At 43.8% G+C, this 15,664-nt stretch overlaps 1 protein-coding gene across 1 annotated transcript in view; it reads right to left on the reverse strand.

The window, feature by feature from the left end:
* The window catches only part of LOC122934184 (acetyl-coenzyme A synthetase 2-like, mitochondrial), a 110,045-nt gene that overhangs the window by 36,475 nt on the left and 57,906 nt on the right, over positions 1 to 15,664 (reverse strand). The window lies entirely within an intron of this gene.

Raw genomic sequence — 15,664 nt, forward strand, 5'->3', positions numbered from 1 at the left:
GAGTGCAGTCGGCCTCTGCCCTCCCCTATCCTCTTCTCCAGAGCCGGACTCCCCACCGGCTACCCCAGCGGAAGAGCTGGCATCTGGGCAGAGCGCAGTCGGCCTCTGCCCTCCCCTACCCTCTTCTTCAGAGCCGGACTTTCCACAGGCTACCCCCGCGGAAGAGCTGGCATCTGGGCAGAGCGCAGTCGGCCTCTGCCCACCAAGTACCTACAGCTCCAAGCTGGAGAACCACAAGGCAGCAAGGAGTCGCAGATGCCCACTCAACAGCTGGGGACATACAGAACAGAGCCAGGCCCCAAAATTCAACAGGTCCAGTATTGGGTTGTGGTTGGACTGCCAGACTAACTCAGGTACTGACCGTGAGGTCAGGTATCTGGTTAGTCTTCCCTGGAAGGGGGAGATGTGTGACGAAACCAACCTCGCCACAGTGTTTTGGAGGAGGCTGGTTGCCAGCCTCCTGCCCCAGGATTATGGCCCATACTAACTTTAAAGAAGACAGGCCTGCCGCACAGCTTAAATCTGTCTTTGGAATTGTATTTTGTTATGTGAGGGTACCCAGATGGCTAGTTTAATTGTATTTGTGTGGTCTGAGTGCCATTCGCCTAATAATATGCACTCAGACTTGAGCTATCTGGGAATATGTTAAATGTCTGGTTGCTGGGAGGGTGTGACATTGTGTGTTTAAATGGTGATGTCTGTCCTGTTGTCTCCACATGTGTATTGGCGATCTCCCCTTTGTCCTGAGAGATAATTGGATTGCCCTCGGTTGTCTCTGGGGCAGAGAGGAGGAAACCATGATGCATTGTGGGGATGTGTTGTATCTGTTCTGTGTCACAGTCTCCATTCTGGTCCCCTGGGGGCGTGTCCACCAGATGGGGACCTGCATAAATACGGGCGGGTAGCCCTCAATAAAGCGTTCCTGTTTTATCCTTCATCATGTTGAGACTGGTGTTTGGATAACTGATCAAAACTGGGGGATTGCTATACGCTGAAGATTTGCTATACTCCCCTGGCATAACTACTAGCTCTTGTAAGAGCTGTTTCTGCTCTCTGGTTTTAGGAGAGGTTCACCCACTGGAGCCTGGAGCCTTGTCGTAGGTCCAGGGTGGGTAGTAGACGGTGAGACCTCAACCAAGCTATGGCGGTTTGTGGGGTCTGCAGTGCGTACGGTGTCAAGTGGAGTGCTTGGAGTCCTTGGAAAGCACTAGGAGCATCTATCGACGGAGGTACCCGGTCGGGGTGCCAGGCGTTCCGTTACACCATAGTAGACCCCAAAAGTCCAGAGAAAAAAAAACATGTGGAGCTGCTTTTGGAGACAACAAACTGCCACTAGGATCTATTTCTTTGAATTAAAAACAATTAGACATTATTGATGATATAGAGGTTGAGCCCTGAACCCTGGAAATCATTTTTCTGGTTGGCCCAAGGAACCCAAGTCCATCTGAGGGGTTAAATGGCGAGGGGCGGCGCGATCACTGTTCTTCATCATTCTGCCTTCTCCATACAATAGAAAGCGATTTGTGACAAAGTATCTCATAAGAAAATTTTGCCAAATTGATTTTTTCTAAACTTTGCTCATCTCTACCGACCGTGATTAGATCACTGTTATCAGTGATCTATTTTTAGATAATAATAATATTTATTTATATAGCACCACCATATTTAGCAGCACTTTACAATTCAGAGGGTTCATGTACAAAACAAAAGACATCACAACATAACTGTCTAATATACAACTAAAACACTAAGGCCTCAAGATGTCTCCCTGGTGCTACCGCTAGCAGGGATAGACGACGGATCCTTAATATTGTTAGGCAAGCAAAACAGGAAAGGGAAGTGGATGTTATTGTCCATCTGGGGACAAACGATCTGGCTTGCAATGAGGTTTCAAAGGTGAAAGAAGCTTTTCACACACTTGGAAAGGATATACGGGAGGTTGCATCAACAGTTTCATTCTCTGCAGTTTTGCCTGTGCATAACCTTCAGCATGACAGGAAGATGCGCATTAAGGGATTCAATGTATGGCTTGGTGAATGGTGTCGGAACCAAGGGTTTGGCTTTGTGTCTCATGTTAGCTCTTGTTGGAATGGAAAAGAACTGTACAAGAAAGATGGTTTGCATCTTTCTCTCAAAGGAACGAATGTCCTCGGTGAACAGTTCCAAGTATTTGCTAAGGAGCATTTAAACTCGGAAAGGGGGGCAAAAGAGTGATAATCCAGCAGTCCGACTGCCCCCCAGAACAATGCCAGAAGATGCCAGTAGCACAAAGGTTAAGAAATGACAAGCTCAGATTCTTATCTACAAATGCTCGCAGTTTAGGGAATAAGATCAATGAACTTGAGGCTATAATGGCATCTGAGAATATAGATGTAGTGGCTGTTACTGAGACGTGGTTCAAGGGGAGTAATGACTGGGATATATCAATACCAGGGTTCTCTCTATACAGGAAAGACAGAGAAGGCAAGAAGGGGGGAGGGGTGGCCCTGTATGTAAAAGACAGCATAAAATCTAATTTGATACAAGTTAGAGAGAACAATTTAGAGTCAGTTTGGGTTACCTTGCAGCTTGATAATCATAAGGTAACTCATGTAGGTGTGATATATAGACCACCTAGCCAAGTCAAAGAATTAGATGATCTACTAGTTGATGAAATATCTAAAATGACATTGAAGGGGGGAGTTATCATTATGGGAGACTTCAATCTTCCTGATGTAAACTGGAAAACCAAAATAGCTAGTTCTGCCAGGAGTACAGATATTCTAAATTCCCTACTGGGATTATCTCTACAACAAGTAGTTGAGGAGCCAACCCGGAAGGAGGCCATTTTAGATTTAGTATTCACAAATGGGAATTTAGTATATGATATTACTGTAGGGGAAAGCTTGGGATCTAGTGATCACCAGTCAGTGTGGTTTACTATAAGTACAGTGACTGAGTCACACCACACAAAAACAAAAGTGTTAGATTTTAGAAAAACTGACTTTTCTAAAATTAGATTAGTGGTATACAAGTCCCTATCAGATTGGAACAGTTTCATTGGAGTCCAGGAGAAATGGGACTACTTAAAAGAGGCACTATTGAAGGCACTATTAGGCTTGTCAGTAAAAGCAAAAAAAGGAAAAGACCAATGTGGTACTCAGCAGAAGTGGCCAAAATCATTAAAAACAAAAAGATAGCATTTAGGAATTATAAAAAAAAAAAAAATCGAGGATGACAAGCTAATTTACAAGATTAGGCAGAGAGAGGCCAAACAAGTTATAAGAGCTTCTAAAGCACAGGCAGAAGAGAAATGAGCTCAGTCAGGGAAAAAAGGCGATAAGGCATTCTTCAGATACATAAATGAAAAAAGGAAACTAAAACAAGGAATTACAAAATTAAAAACAAAAGAAGGAAGGTATATGGAAGAAGATAAAGAACTAGCTGACTGCCTCAATGAATACTTCTGTTCAGTCTTTACAAAGGAAAATGAAGGAAAAGGACCTCCGTTAGGAAAGAAGACTAATGAATCTTTTGATGCATGTGTCTTTACAGAGGAAGAGGTTCTAAGTCAGCTGTCTAAAATCAATACAAATAAGTCACAGGGGCCTGATGGGATACACCCAAAGCTATTAAAAGAGCTCAGCGGTGAACTAGCAAAACCATTAACAGATTTATTTAACCAATCACTGGCAACAGGAGTCGTCCCAGAAGATTGGAAATTAGCAAATGTTGTGCCCATTCACAAGAAAGGTAGTAGGGAGGAATCGGGCAACTATAGGCCAGTAAGCCTGACATCAATAGTGGGGAAATTAATGGAAACCATCCTTAAGGAGAGGATTGTGGAACATCTAAAATCCCATGGATTGAAAGATGAAAAACAGCATGGGTTTACTTCAGGGAGATCATGTCAAACTAATCTTATAGATTTTTTTGATTGGGTGACTAAAACAATAGATGGCGGAGGTGCAGTAGACATCGCTTATCTAGACTTCAGTAAGGCTTTCGATACTGTCCCACACAGAAGGCTTATCAACAAATTGCAGTCTTTGGGCTTGGACTCCCATATTGTTGAATGGATAAGGCAGTGGCTGAGGGACAGGCAACAGAGGGTTGTGGTCAATGGAGTATATTCAGACCAAGGTCTTGTTACCAGTGGGATACCTCAGGGATATGTTCTGGGACCCATATTGTTTAATATCTTTATCAGCGAAATTGCAGAAGGCCTCGATGGTAATGTGTGTCTTTTTGCTGATGACACAGCTTGTAACAGGGTTGATGTTCCTGGAGGGATACACCAAATGGAAAAGGATTTAGGAAAACTAGAGGAATGGTCAAAAATCTGGCAACTAAAATTTAATGTGGTTAAGTGCAAAATAATGCACCTGGGGCGTAAAAACCCAAGAGCAGAATATAAAATCTGTGATACAGTCCTAACCTCAGTATCTGAGGAAAGGGATTTAGGGGTCATTATTTCAGAAGACTTAAAGGTAGGCAGACAATGTCATAGAGCAGCAGGAAATGCTAGCAGAATGCTTGGGTGTATAGGGAGAGGCATTACTAGTAGAAAGAGGGAGGTGCTCATGCCGCTCTACAGAGCACTAGTGAGACCTCATTTGGAGTATTGTGCTCAGTACTGGAGACCATATCTCCAGAAGGATATTGATACTTTGGAGAGAGTTCAGAGAAGAGCTACTAAACTGGTACATGGATTGCAGGATAAAACTTACCAGGAAAGATTAAAGGACCTTAACATGTATAGCTTGGAAGAAAGACGAGACAGAGGAGATATGATAGAAACTTTTAAATACATAAAGGGAATCAACAAGGTAAAAGAGGAGAGAATATTTAAAAGAAGAAAAACTGCTACAAGAGGACATAGTTTTAAATTAGCGGGGGCAAAGGTTTAAAAGTAATATCAGGAAGTATTACTTTACTGAGAGAGTAGTGAATGCATGGCATAGCCTTCCTGCAGAAGTGCTAGCTGCAAATACAGTGAAGGAGTTTAAGCATGCATGGGATAGGCATAAGGCCATCCTTCATATAAGATAGGGCCAGGGGCTATCCATAGTACTTAGTATATTGGGCAGACTAGATGGGCCAAATGGTTCTTATCTGCCGACACATTCTATGTTTCTATGCACATGACCGTTGTTTGGGTCCGCCTCCGAGCCGCCGTTTTGGCGGCTCGGATGCGGACCTATTCACTTCAATGGCTCCGTTCCGCGGCCCCGCTAAAAAAATATAACATGTCCTATTCTTGTCCGCTCTTTGCGGACAAGAATAGGCATTTATATTGCCGGCGCCCGTTCCGTTCCGCAAAAAAAACGGCACGGTCGTGTGCATGAGGCCTAACAGTGAGGTCCCTGTTCGCAAGAGCTTACAATCTATGAGGAAATGAGGGTGATACAAAAAGTAGTTGATTGAGGTTCATTTTTGTACTAAAAGCAGTGGTGTAGGCCGATCTGCTTTGAGTGTGTGGACTGTTAGAAGATCGAGTTCAAGTCTGAGGAGTTGGGGGGTGAGCATGGGGGTGGGGGAGAGGTTCCTGGGGGAGAGTTAGTTTAGGAAGCATCATAAGCGTGCCTGAAAAGGTGTTTTTTTAAGGCACATTTGAAGGTAGGGAAGGTGGGAATTAACCTGATATTTCGGGGCAGAGCATTCCAGAGAGTAGGTGCAGCTCGATTAAAGTCTTGAAGATGGGAGTGAGAGGTACGAATTATGGAGGATTTTAATCTTAGATCTCTAACAGAGCGGAGAGCATGAGTAGGGTGGTAGACAGAAATGAGGGAGGATATGTATGGAGGTGCAGCACTGTGGATTGCTTTGTGGGTGAGAAGTTTGTACTGTATTCTGTGGTAGATGGGCAACCAGTGAAGTGACAGGCTAGAAGCATCAGTATAGCGGTGGATAGATAGATGTGCCTGGCTGCAGCATTTAGGACAGACTGAATGGGAAGAGTTTAGTTAGGGGGAGACCAATTAGTAATGAATTACAGTAGTCAAGACGAGAAAGAATCAAGATCAACAAAAAGAGTTTTGGCCATTTCCAAACTAAGAAAAGGGTGGATTATGGAGATATTCTTGAGTTGCAGATGACAAGAGCGAGCAAGTGATTGGATATGGGGTACAAAGGAAAGATCTGAGTCAAACATGACCCCAAGACAGTGGGTGTGTTGCCCAGGAGTTAGTGCTGCAGAACTAAATTGAAATATCAAGTTTAGGTGGGTTAGTAGATGGGGGGAAATGCATAGAATATAGATTATGTATTCAATGTTACCCCTGACCACAGGGTCTCTTTACCTGACTAGCTCTGCATATTCTGTGGGTGTTTTTTTCTAACTGAAAAATAGTAGATAACTACTATAAAAATGTTTATAGTGGTTCAATATACCCAACACACCCAAATATATTTAGGCACATGGAGCTCCTTGCAGCTCTGTACTACAGAGCCACGTGCATTCCTTGTGACACCCTGTGGTGGGTGGAGGGATGTCGGAGAGATTCTCCCCTGGGGAGAATATGTACAAAATATGGCATCAGATGGAGCATGTCAACATTCTTTTATGCGTCAGTATAAAATCTTAGGCACATGAAAGTAATGCTGAACCCCATAAAAGTTTATGGGTTCCATGCACGTTAAAGGCTGTAAAGGCCCGATACTCATAGGTGGACATCTGTCGGGGGAAGGTCAGGAGCTTCCCAGGATCGGGGAAGTGAATATTTTCGCCTGATCCTTTTTTTCTCTTAGAAGATAAGCCACCACCAGAAATGTCTGACAGTAGCTTTCTCCTCTCTCCCCATAACTGCACATACACATTCGGCCAAATTGAACATGTATGCGTATGGGAAAGACACCTAATGATCATTTGGCAGACCGCTATTGAATGTGTAGGGGCTGTGCAAGAATGTTTTTTTTGCAACACCCCCCCCCCCCCCCCCAATCTGTGGGATCTGCAAAGGTAAAATAACTTACCTTCTTCCTGGCACCACCTCCTTGCTCCTTCTCCCGACCTGCGATGCTCCACTGGCCTCCAGTAATATCAATATCAACCCTTGCGACCATGTGACCATTTTTCATGATGCAAGGGGACCCTGACACCCCTCCAGCCTGTGATTGGCTGTGGTGCTGTGAAACCGGGTGTTGACATTGCTGGAGCCTAGTGGAACATCACAAGGGGCAAATTGGCCAATACAGGGAGATTTCCCAGTGGGCCGATGCTCAGGGGGCCAGCCAGTGGAAGTTTTTGTGGATGCATTTTGTGCTGCTGGCAGTATTTTGTGATGGACTGTGGTATTTACCATAAATTTTAATTTTTAACGGTCACTCGGACCAGGCGTATTTTTGCAGCTCCTCCGACTAGTAGTGTTAAAACTCAATTTTATTACAATTCTTTTAAAACCAACATATTACTTGGGAATATGTTCCCAAGTAATATGGTGGTTTTAAAAGAATTGTAATAAAATTGAGTTTTAACACTACTAGTCGGAGGAGCTGCAAAAATACGCCTGGTCCGAGTGACCGTTAAAAATTAAAATTTATGGTAAATAGTTGCGTAGCGACCCCTCTGAGGGACTTCTTTGTTTGTTATTTTCAATTGGACTGTGGTATTTGGCACTGTTGGGTGGTATAATGTGCCAAAATATAGTATTGCTGCCCTCCATCAATTTGGACTCAACTACAAAATGGGGCCACTTTTCATATTTGCCAGGGCCACTTTAAGTTCCCAGTCTGCCCCTGCTCCCCACCCCCATCATTCTTGCACAACCCCTTTAAGGAACCTTAAAACAGCCATGTACCATGAAAATAAAGTTGTTTCTCTGGATGGTGTAACCTTGCTCTGGACATCGAGGCATAAATGGTATTAAAAATGTGATAAAATATAACAAAATGCTACTATTATACTAATTATTATACATATGGTATGCAATGTAATTATATAAAATAATTAGATAATAGAAAGATAGATAGATAATTATATTACTAAATAGTTTATTCTCTTTTCTCGTATATATTCAATGATTTGAGGCTTTAAGTGATAAATTCAAGGCTTTGTCTTAGTAACAAATAAAACCACAAATCTCTGATCCCTTTCATTAAGACAAAAGTAAAAAAAAAAAAAAAAGCACTGTCACATTGTAAGCAGCCATTTTTTACAATTAACTAAGCCTCGGCAAAGTGAACTCATTTATCCAGAGAACGAATTATCCTCTGCCTTATCAGTAAAGAAGTAAAGTGAATATATAAAGAGCTTTAGGTCACCAAATTACTTTTATTACTCAGTATTAGGCTATGCTGCCTATTATCTGCGTCCGGAGATTACTCTTCTGCGCCACCACAAATCTTAATCATTCTCATTCTGGATAGATCCGAATAAGATACATTCAGAGATTCCTGTCTGCAGGATCTCACTTAATTGGACCCTTAAAAACTTACACTTGGCCAACTAGCCAATATGATTATCAAAAATATAAAATAACAAAAAAGTTACTGGGAGGAATGTTATGTTCAAAATTAAATTTCCTCTGGGATCCACGAAAACCACTTAACAAATTAAAAAGATATTACACAAATCTCTGCAAATTAATTTGACTAAGTACATGCAAATGAGACCCCACTAATTACCGTAACTTAATCGCTTCAAATCTCCTTAAATGAAGCTCAACTGTAATTGGTACAGTAGGTCCCTTGGAAGGCAGCAATGCTTAATACGGATAATGCTTATCCCTCCGCAATGACAATTAACCCCTTCTGGAGAAATGAGGGTGACATTGCATTATGGGAGCTAAAAGATAATAGCATTCACAATGTACACATCTTATTGTAATGTCACTAGTAGCATAATACTGGTGAAATAATGGTCACTTTATTGCTATTGTTTGTTATACAGTCAGTGTTTGATCAGTGATTTTCATCAGTTCTTGTGAGCAAAAAAACTGGTTTGCTTCCAAAGCACAAAACAGGTGCCGATCTGTCTATTAGGCACCATTCAGACAACCATATGACCGCTGTGCTCACGTTGAGGACCACAAACTGCGAGTCCGCAAAACACAAGCTCCGCCATATGAACTCTGTGCTGCAGTGCGGACCCATTGACATGAATGGGTCCACGATCCGCAACATACAGCAAAGTTCTATCTTTTGCAGTGCGGAGGCACAGACCCTGAAGCCCACATAAGGGCTTCTGAGTGTTTCCGTGGACTTCCGATCCGTGCCTCCGCTCCACAAAAGATAGGACATGTTCTATCTTTTACTGTATGTTGTGAATTGCGGACCCATTCAAGTCAATGGGTCCACAGCACAGAGTTCACATGGTGGTGCCCGTGTATTGCAGACCTGCCCATTGCGGCCCGCAACACAGGCAGGGCGGTCACACGGTCATCTGAATGGGGCCCTATACCTTATCTCTGTAGGCTTCAGCCCTGGTTTTGGTTCACAATCACTGATGGAAATCATTGATCAAATCTTGACCAAACACTAAGGGCTCATTCACACGAACGTATTTTCTTTCTGTGTCCATTCTATTCTTTTTTGCAGACCGTTTGCAGAACTATTCATTTCAATGGGTCCGCAAAAAAACAAAAAACAGAAGTTACTCTGTGTGCATTCCGTTTCTTTATGTCCGTATGTCCGTTCTGCAAAAAAATAGAACATGTCCCATTATTGTCCGCATTACGGACAAGGATAGGACTGTTCTGCAAAATACAGAATGCACACGGATGTCATCCATATTTTTTGCGGATCCATGTTTTGCAGACCGTAAAATACATACGGTCTTGTGCTTGAGCCCTAACTGTGTGAAAGCGGCCGTATAGAAACTGTTGCTGGAAATGACAATCACTTGTAGAAAGAAGGGCAAGTGGAGGTATTGGTACAGCTCCAGGGCCTGTTTGACCCCCAACTGTCACTTGCCGTTTTTAGTACACTGGCCTCCTTTTTGTACCAGGGTCTAGGTGAAACCACACACTTCCTTTTTCTACATTACTCTTGGAGCATTAGCTGGTCTATAGGTGATAAGTGTTAACTGAAGGACAAACCCTTGAAGAGCATTAAGAGATTATAAGGAAGTTATAATCCTGCTCAATGGAGATGCTTACATCCTGAGGAAGTTGGCGCACGTGAGTGGTCCTCATGAACCTTGCTACATTGTATTGCCTTGTTATTAATTCTCCACGGCACTGACTATAAATAGCCTACATTGGTAATTTTTGGAGCCTACATGTATCTTTTTGCATCAGGTCGTTGCTCCATATTTTTTATGCTCAGGTATTGCTCTGTAAGGTCTCCAATAACAGATGATTACCTTATCTATTGTTTTTGTTGTATTGCCCTCTTTGTCCCCTGATGAACCTTTATCAATCTACTTGGGGGAAACGCGTCGGGATTTAGTGTATTATTTCTTTCACAATTTTGGTAGGGCCTCTAGGGGCATATTAGGCTTAGGTTTGAGGACAGAGGGCATCCACCATCAGGGTGTGCCTCTGGGCTGAGCCATTATATAGGGTCCCAACAGGGTCAGATTTCCCGCTATGTAGCACTTATTTGCCCCTGATGCCAAGTTTATCACTGATTATCAGTATAGCAGTGCTACGTTGGGATATACTGTACATTGATAGCCCTAATTGGGCTCTTTTTATATAATATATATTAAAAGTTATGTTTTAATTGGTTTTTACTTTCTATGCTAATACTTAGATTTTTGCACGACCGACATATGTGATTATCTACACCTAAGTTCTTTGTATCTTCATACTTACTTGCATTTTGACAAGGTGCTCCAACAAACCAGCAGTTAAATGCATTGGGAGGACTCCTGAGCTCATATACATAATGGAGAGGACTCAAAGAGGAGTCCTCCCAGTGCATATTACTGTTGGTTTGTGGGAGCACAGCATCAGAATGCAAGTTCTGCAAAGATGCAAAGACAAATGGTATTAAAGAGGTTGTTCTGAGGATTACGAGTAGAACATCCGTACAAGAGCCTTTGGCACAACAATTGGGTTCTCTATCAATGTCTGGACTATACCAGCCTTGTACATGAGATGCTCGGGTGGCAATCATTTATAAACGTCATGTACTATAGCTACACAGGGTAAGCAATATGCACTTTATGTAAAATCGTAATGGAGGTTTAGGTCTGCCTAATATTATATACATTACAATTAGCAGCTACAGTCATATGGACTAAATACTCTGTAGTGGAAATTTCCAGTACTGGTAGAGGTATTTGAATAGGCTTGTGAACTTTACAGACTAGTGATAAAGTAACAAGATTATTCTACAAAAGGCTTGTCCATGTTAAATATTATCTACATTGTGGTGCTATAGCACTAGACCAAGGACAGACCTTGGGGCCCCTGTGCTACAAAAGTATAAGGGCCACTTGTTTTTCAAGAGTTAAATGATGGCCACAGAGCTCTTCTCTAGCCAACTTTTCACCAGGGTTCAACTTTTTTTGTAAATTGTAAAACCAAATAATTCTGAATGTAATCTATTAGACAGTAGGAGGCACAATTTATGTACTTTTCAAGATGGTAATGGGTCCATTTGTTTAGGGTGCCCATATCCCTGAATTTACATGTAACCCCTGCAGAGAAAGTGGTGGATGTGGTGGATGCTGCTGCCAGCTACAGGCAGGGACTCACAGCAGCAGGCATTAGTGCTGATTCTTCTGAGGAGAGGTGGACTACAAACCCAATGAGGGGGAAAGGCTTAGGAAGGAACAGCAGCCATCTTTGAGACAGCAGCATGGGCAGGAGTAGGAGAAACAGAGATCTCCACAGAGAAAGTGTGCCCTGTTTCTGTGCAGACATTAGAGCACAGCCCTGACAGCTCCCGTATGAGAAGAGAAAGCTCAGCGGCTGCATTTACCCTACAGCACAGCCCTGACAGCTCCTGTATGAGAAGAGAAAGCTCAGCGGCTGCATTTACCCTACAGCACAGCCCTGACAGCTCCCGTATGAGAAGAGAAAGCTCAGCGGCTGCATTTACCCTACAGCACAGCCCTGACAGCTCCTGTATGAGAAAAGAAAGCTCAGCGGCTCCATTAACCCTACAGCACAGCCCTGACAGCTCCTGTATGAGAAGAGAAAGCTCAGCGGCTGCATTTACCCTACAGCACAGCCCTGACAGCTCCTGTATGAGAAAAGAAAGCTCAGCGGCTGCATTTACCCTACAGCACAGCCCTGACAGCTCCTGTATGAGAAGAGAAAGCTCAGCGGCTGCATTTACCCTACAGCACAGCACAGACAGCTCCTGTGTTTCCAGTGTAAGGGAAAGTTCAGCTGCTTCATTAACCCTACAGCACAGCACAGACAGCTGATGTGTTTCCAGTGCAAGAAGGGAAAGCTCAGCTGCTGCATTAACCCTACAGCACAGCACAGACAGCTCATGTGTTTCCAGTGCAAGAAGGGAAAGCTCAGCTGCTCCATTAACCCTACAGCACAGCACAGACAGTTCCTGTGTTTCCAGTGTAAGGGAAAGCTCAGCTGCTGCATTAACCCTACAGCACAGCACAGACAGCTCCTGTGTTTTCAGTGTAAGAAGGAAAAGCTCAGCTGCTGCATTAACCCTACAGCACAGCACCGACAGCTCCTGTGTTTCCAGTGTAAGGGAAAGCTCAGCTGCTCCATTAACCCTACAGCACAGCACAGACAGCTCCTGTGTTTCCAGTGTAAGGGAAAGCTCAGCTGCTGCATTAACCCTACAGCACAGCACAGACAGCTCCTGTGTTTCCAGTGTAAGGGAAAACTCAGCTGCTCCAGTAACCCTACAGCACAGCACAGACAGCTCCTGTGTTTTCAGTGTAAGAAGGAAAAGCTCAGCTGCTGCATTAACCCTATAGCACAGCACAGACAGCTCCTGTGTTTCCAGTGTAAGAAGGGAAAGCTCAGCTGCTCCATTAACCGCACAGCACAGACATACCCTATGTTTCCAGTGTAAGAAGGGAAAGCTCAGCTGCTCCATTAACCCTACAGCACAGCACAGACAGCTCCTGTGTTTCCCGTGTAAGGGAAAGCTCAGCTGCTGCATTAACCCTACAGCACAGCACAGACAGCTCCTGTGTTTCCCGTGTAAGGGAAAGCTCAGCTGCTGCATTAACCCTACAGCACAGCACAGACAGACCCTGTGTTTCCAGTGCAAGAAGAGAAAGTTCAGCTGTTGCATTAACCCTACAGCACAGCACAGACAGCTCCTGTGTTTCCCATGTAAGGGAAAGCTCAGCTGCTCCATTAACCCTACAGCACAGCACAGGCAGCTCCTGTGTTTCCAGTGTAAGGGAAAGTTCAGCTGCTGCATTAACCCTACAGCACAGCACAGACAGCTCCTGTGTTTCCAGTGTAAGGGAAAGTTCAGCTGCTGCATTACCACTACAGCTAAGCCTGCATCCTAGGAGGATCTTGCCCCTGACTCCACTGCCATCCAAGTTTCTGAATGCTGCAGCATCCAGCTGGTTCCCGGGCAGGACAATCGTAAGTGCACCAACATTAGCGTGCCAACGTTTTCTGCAACCAGGCTCCAAAGTTCAGACTGGATTTATTTCTAGACAGTAGGGTATAGCAAGTTGAGTGCTAGGAGTAGATCACTTGGAAGTGTATACTGTCTTTATCTGCCAACAGAGAGTGTGTGTGACCACCATCACTGTTTACTGTTCCAGATAGCCACCCCCTTCACCAGGTGTTTTCCATAGACAGAATTGCAGTCTGTGCTTTGTTCCTTTTATTGGATTATCTTTATGTTCTTCACCTTTTTTAACCCTTTCCCAAATAAATCTGCTGATCAGTTAACTCCTTCCTGGGGTGAGTGTGTACTTAGCTGGGCAGGGATTTCCCAAGTCAGTCCTATAGAGCCCCAAGCAAGATTTGGGTGGAGGCACTGTGTCATAGTGAGGTGAGAACCACCATACACCCTGCCTACCGAGGACTGCCCAAAGGGGTGTTATTTACATGGTGAGGCTCACTGAAATTTTGCACAATTTTATTTTGTAATTACACTTTTACATTTTTGTGGGTGTTTATTGTAATTGCTGTAGGAATGTATTTATTAAGATACAGTACAGGTATTACATACGGAGCTTTAAAAGGGTTGACCAATTTATATTACTAGCTGCACATGTGCTGGGGACAGAACATACATGCAGCTAGTAATAAGTATTATTGAACTATCGCCACTGATTTCCAATTGTTTAATTCATTTTAACAGGCAGGTCTCCTCACCTTCAAGCCAGCACTGCGCTGGGAACATGGCTGCTGATGGAGGATCCTGTCCATCAGCTGCCTCCATTCATTTACACTGCGGACTGACAGGGACACTAGCGCATGCGCTGTCCATCCCCAGTGTAGGTGAATGGAGGCTTTTGATAGATAGAATCCTCCATCAGCTGCCACGTTCCCAGTGCAACGCCTGCATGCAAGTCAGGTAAACATGAATTATGCAAATTAAACTACATCAGTGCCAATAGTTTTATAATGCTTATCACTAGCTGAGTGCATGAGCTGTTACCAGCACATGTGCAGCTAGTAATATAAACTGGACAACCCCTTTAATTGAAGCCATCTTACTTTTTCTTGGTAAAAGGACTTTACAGTAAAAAAAAAAAAAAAAGTTGACGACAGGCCTGGATCTGCTGACATGTGGAGCTACAGGATGCATAGCATACTTCAACTTAGGACAATTATGTGGGAGATAGCTATCAGTTGCTATCAGTATCTGAGGAGCAGAAGTTACATTGTGGAGCAGAAAAGTCTCTCATACAACACAATTTAATGTTTGTGACAAAAAAAATTTGTCCAAGGAACACCAAGTTTGCTGTCAGCTACGATGTATACTTTACAGTTCTTACAACTGAGGCCTGTAACAAAATGGCAGTTGTGGCTTGCAGTGATGGCCAGTTTGCACTGTTCGCCAGCGAACACATGCGCGCTGCCATCTTGACTCACAAGTCCGGCGATGCACAGGTAAGCCCTTACCTGTGCCTGTGCCGCGAGCCGGTCTGAAATCAAATGCGGTCACCGGGAGCAGGCAGTTCCGAGAACAGCCGCCGGGGGCCTTTATCGGGATGTTCTCGGAACTGCCTGCTCCCGGTGACCGCATTTGTTTCAGACTGGCTCGGGGCACAGGCACAGGTAAGGGCTTACCTGTGCATCGCCGGACGGGTAAGTCAAGACGGCAGCCCGCATGTGTTCGCTGGCGAACACTGCGAACTGGCCATCACTGGTGGCTTGTAAGCAAGTTATACATGAATTCTGCTTTCTACAGACTGTAAATGTACTATGTATATCTAAACTAGTGTCTATATATTGGAGAACTATGAGCTATATACTACATTATTCGGTATGTTGGAGAATTAGGCGTCTTTTACATGTCCAAGTTTATGATAAGATCCGTGTCAAGATGGTCAGTGGTTAATTCATGGAGATTTCAATGAAGAATCTGTGTTTGGTCCATGTGTCTGTTTTTTGCCTTCCATGTGTCATCCGCATTCCACGCACACTACTAGGCTGAAAAGTTCCAGAGCATCTCCTAGCAAAGATCTGTGAAAATCATGGACCAAACACAGGTGGCGTCTGTGTTGTGTCCATGGCTTTCATGGACCCATAGACTATAATATGTGTGAGGGATTCATAATCACGAACAAAAGTAGAGCATGCTTCCATGGTGTCACCATGGATCCTTGGTTAATGGA

This window comes from Bufo gargarizans, chromosome 4 (assembly GCF_014858855.1).
Source record: "Bufo gargarizans isolate SCDJY-AF-19 chromosome 4, ASM1485885v1, whole genome shotgun sequence".
NCBI lineage: Eukaryota > Metazoa > Chordata > Amphibia > Anura > Bufonidae > Bufo > Bufo gargarizans.